The following is a 5000-nucleotide window of genomic DNA, read 5'->3' as shown; positions in this document are numbered from 1 at the left end:
GGTCTCAAGCCGATGACAACACAAGTAGAATGAGACAATGCATTTAAAGATACGATACTATTATATCTTTTTTCTTCGATAGAAGGTATCCATTTTACACACGAGTTTAGTGTGAAAATGTGAGAAAAAATCCTCTTCAAAGGATTCCATTTTTTAACCTCCAATAGTGGACCTTGAATCAGAAATACTACAGGCCATAATAAGACAAGTGTAATACTAACAAAATCACAAAGTAACACAACAATTAAAGAAAAAAAGAACTGCTACTCTGATTTATGGACTGAGGGTTAAACGGTTATATATCGACGTGTACATATATGCAGGTCTGACATCACTTATAGGCCTAGTTTAACATTCTTGTAATGGACAATATTTTGCAATTTTTTATAATCTGATGTCAAGTCCTCCCAGCAACCAGTAGCTTGGTATAAAAGTCAAAACATGATCTGATGTATATTGTTTTTCACCTCTGGATACACGTTAATGCTCGTCGGAGAAGTATAATTTCATGAGGGCGGTGATGGAGATAATGTCGTCCGCCATTGTTCCGGTAGTTTAGAACCAGTTGCTATGCTTCGTTACGAGGGGTGTGACGTCACAGCTGTTGAACCCTCTTGCGAAATCATAAGTAAACGAACCTATCCATTATCTAGAGTATTGAAAAAATGATGCCCTTTCGCCACGACATCATAAGATATCGTCACCTAGGCAGTCCACGAAGGAATATAGATAATTCACCAAACAAGATGTCTGATGTCAACTAGAATCACCCATGGTGTCTAAATGAGCAAAGTGAGGGTTAATAATCTTACCCAAGGAAAAATAACGAAAGTGCCCGAAGCAGGGCTCGAGCCCGGCACCTTCCGGGTCACAGTGCAATGCCTTAATCACTCGGCCACTTCGCCAGTTCATGTATGAAAGATGCCAGACAATGCAAGAAAGAAAAATACAACAAAAAACCCCCCCCCCAAAAAAACAAAAACAAACATCCCAAAACATCAGTCTACCTCAACCGGGGATAGAACCTCATACCTTCTGATTACCTTTTGTGAAGCCTATCTAATATATATATATATATATATATATATATATATATATATATATATATATATATATATATATATATATATATAATATATAGTTTTATAGAAATATGGTCAATCGCCTTAAACTAGAATTCTGTCATATTCTTTTTTTCTTTTTAAAAAAACAACAACAAACAAACAAACAAAAACTCTCTCGCTCTCTCTCTCTCTCTCTCTCTCTCTCTCTCTCTCTCTCTCTCTCTCTCTCTCACACACACACACACACACACACACAAAGCAACCAAAAAATATGAATAAATAAAAACTAAGCACAATTAACCCCAAACAAACAAACAAAATACAAAACAAAACAACACATCATTAAAATTTTGGCTAGAAAACTCCTCCTTCCAATATCATCAAATCTAAAAGAATCTCATCTGATCAATAACTCTCAAACCTGGGACTTCATTTTAAAATATGGTTGTTTTTTTTTTGTTGTTTTTTTTGTTCTCTCAAAGTACGGCAGAAATATGTATACGTAAGCGACGTGTATATATATGCAGGTCTGACATCCGAACATCCTTATGGGCCAAGTTTAACATACGAGTAGTTGTAATGGACAATATTTTGAGTCATCTTTTACAGATTTTCATTACAACAATGAGCCCATTATAAAGAATTGGGTTATCAGACCTGCAAATGAGTGCACGTCGTACAATGCCTGATCGAGGTGCCTGGTCACGAATCTTTAAAACAAAACTCACTGTTTTAAGAAAAGACCTATGATGGAAAGAAAAACAAACACAAAACGATTTCCAACCTTGTAAAGAAGACTTCTGAAGAGTTCAATGCAGAAATATTAAAAAAAAGAACGACAATGTAGTTGTTTCCTGGTTTTATTGTGGGTGTGTGTACGTGTGCAAATGACAATACTAGAACTGATAATAAGCTGACGATATATACTATTTGTTTTAGGCTGGATTATTTTGTGTGCGTGTGCAAATCACAATAGTTCTATTAATAGAACTGATAAAAAGCTGAAGATAGGCAACTGTTTTAGGTTTGATAATGTGTCATATCAGTGTTATCGAGTAAGGGGCGTTATCGACGAGATGGATACATAGAATTCCCGACGTCCCATTGATGTGTTCTCGAAACGAGAGTCTCGGTACTGAAAAAACTTTGTCATCGATGATTTCCCACCTCGACTCGGGTCTCAATGTTCAAAATCGGTTTCCTGAATATCTTGTGGTCGGCTTAACCAATCAAACCGCCTCTATGCTATATAAAGCCTGTTATATTAAAGACAAATAGGCGCATCAGGCATAGGATGTCTTTAAAAAAGAACGTAATTATCTAAAGTATTTAAATCTCCCTTTACCATTCCGGTCTTCTACTACTACTACTACTACTACTACTACTACTACTACTACTACTACTACTACTACTACTACTACTACTACTACTACTTTACTGCTACTACTACTACTACTTTACTGCTACTACTACTACTACTACTACTAACTACTACTACTACTACTACTACTACTACTACTACTACTACTCTACTACTACTTACTTTACTGCTGCTACTACTACTACTACTACTACTACTACTACTACTACTACTACTACTACTACTACTACTACTACTACTCACTATACTTTACTACTTCTACTACTACTACTACTACTACTACTACTACTATACTACTACTTACTACTACTACTACTACTACTACTACTACTACTACTACATACTACTACTACTACTACTACTACTACTACTACTACACTACTACTACTACTACTACTACTACTACTACTAACTACTACTACTACTACTACTACTACACTACTACTACTACTACTACTACCATACTACTACTACTACTACTACTTATACTACTACTACTACTACTACTATACTACTATACTACTACTACTACTACTACTAACTACTACTCTATATTTATAAAAATCTAATTCCAGAACTCTGTCTTTTCCTTTCTAAGCGACTGGCTTCAAATTTTTCGTTTGTTTTTTTCCCAAGTTTTTTGTTTGTTTTTTGAATACTAAATGAATCACAGAGGTCGATAAGTCATAGTTCTGAATTATTGCAATATAACAATGAACCCATAATGGATAGCGTTATCAGACCTGTAGATAAGTGCACGGCCAGTGACGTGTTAGGGAAGGAACTGGATCTTTATTCATTTTATTTTTTTCAATTTAAATATATACAAATTCCGTTATCATTTTTAACCGGAGTGAGTGGGCCGGAAGGTTTGGAATCCATGAAATATAAGTGAGAGTGGTGGGGGTGCAAGCCATTATTAGGAGTGTTTAGCTTTTGTTTGTTTGTTTTGGAGTGGTTTTTTTTTTGTTGGTTGTTAGAGGGTTTTTTTTTTTGTTTTTGGTTTGTATTTTTTTTTCTTTTTTTTTTTTTTCTTTTCTTTTTATTTTGTTGCTTTTCTTTTCAAAGCAAATTTGGCTTTTATATTTTTTCTCGATGTGGCAACCCTGATGATCAAGCTCTCTCTTACCCACATTGTACAGATAAGATCCTTCACTTTATTCTATTTGTACACATTAGGATCAGGCTAGTGGCACGTGATTAAGGCACTGTACAAGAAAACAATTAAAGAAACAACAAACAGGAGCGTCGAATTTTTCAATATAAATTAGTCACAATATCTGTCCTTCCCTTATACAAATATTCTTATTCTTACGTATCTAGTCCAAGCCGCCAATTAATTTAACTCTCTCCTTACCTACCATTTTCAGTATTTTCCCAAATGGCAGGCTTACCAAGCAGAAAAAAAAAATGATTTTTTAAACTCAAACAATCTGTCTACAAAACATCGTTTGGCTCTTATTAACCCTCTCCTTACCAACGATAGGAAAATCGTCACATTCGTTACGATCAAACCAGCACTTTTATCATTCAGATATCTTTTGTAAATCACACAATTCAAAGAAAAATGTTTTATTATAGCTATAAAAACGTGACACTGTGGTGTAGAGTTCATTTTGCTGATCAAAATTATGCATAGAATTTATGCGTTGCTTTTCTGTTTGAGTAAGAAAAAAACTGTTTTTGTGTTGGGTGGGTGTGAAATTTTGGGGAAAATTCTGAAAATGGCTGGTAAGGAAAAGGTTAATTAAACAAAGATCATTGTGATGTACAAAATAAATCTGAATAAGAAAAAATGTCTATATTGTGTCGTAACAAATGTGACAACTGTGCTGTAGATGGTAAAGAGAGGGTTAAAACCTGCCAACGTCCACGACTGAAAACATTATTCGAACGTTTGCAATTTAAAAAATGTGTGATGGTAATGACGTTGTTACTTGTAATTTTTAACGAACTTCGAATAGCAAGAAAGAAAACAGCAACAAATTTTAGAATTAGCCTAATGAACATCAACAATTTAGGAAACAAAATTAATTTAATGAAAACTATTTTGACATACAACTTAACAGACTTTCTAATCATATCAGAAACAACAACAAAAATAGATAAAACATTTAGAGACGCCCTCTTTACAGTTGATGGATACAAACTGGAAAGACGTGACCGCGATAATAAAGGAGGAAGGATAGCAACATAGATTAGATCAGACCTTGTGGCCGGTGAAGAAAAGATCTGATGGAAAATGCGTTAGAAGTAACAATGGAGGACACAAAATTCTTGCTAATTCTGGCTAATTCTTGCTTTTTACAGACTCCCCCCCCCCCCTGCAATGTCACCAAATCTTTTCATAGACCCTGCAACAAACTCGATCGATAAAGGAACTGAACGCCATGACAATATTGTTGTGATTTGTGATCTTAACTTCGATCTTATGAACTCTGACAACAAGTCTAAAGAAATGGAAGACATGTATAACATTTTTGACATGAAACACGTTTCAAAAAGTGTAAACAACCCATCAATTGTTGATGTTATCTTGCTTAACAAATCAACCA

General features: G+C 34.6%; 1 protein-coding gene across 1 annotated transcript in view; it reads right to left on the bottom strand.

The window, feature by feature from the left end:
* Window positions 1-1940, bottom strand: part of LOC144956836 (uncharacterized) — a 33544-nt gene extending 31604 nt beyond the window's left edge. Inside the window, exon 1 of the mRNA XM_078887595.1 lies at window positions 1849-1940. The gene's annotated coding sequence lies outside the window, so the exon portion shown is untranslated. The remainder of the gene's footprint in view (window positions 1-1848) is intronic.
* Between the last annotated feature and the right edge of the window lie 3060 nt (window positions 1941-5000).

This window comes from Berghia stephanieae, chromosome 11, assembly GCF_034508935.2.
Source record: "Berghia stephanieae isolate SIO BIC M18660-M18661 chromosome 11, UCSD_Bste_1.3, whole genome shotgun sequence".
NCBI lineage: Eukaryota > Metazoa > Mollusca > Gastropoda > Nudibranchia > Aeolidiidae > Berghia > Berghia stephanieae.
This window is presented reverse-complemented; position numbering and strand designations above follow the sequence as displayed.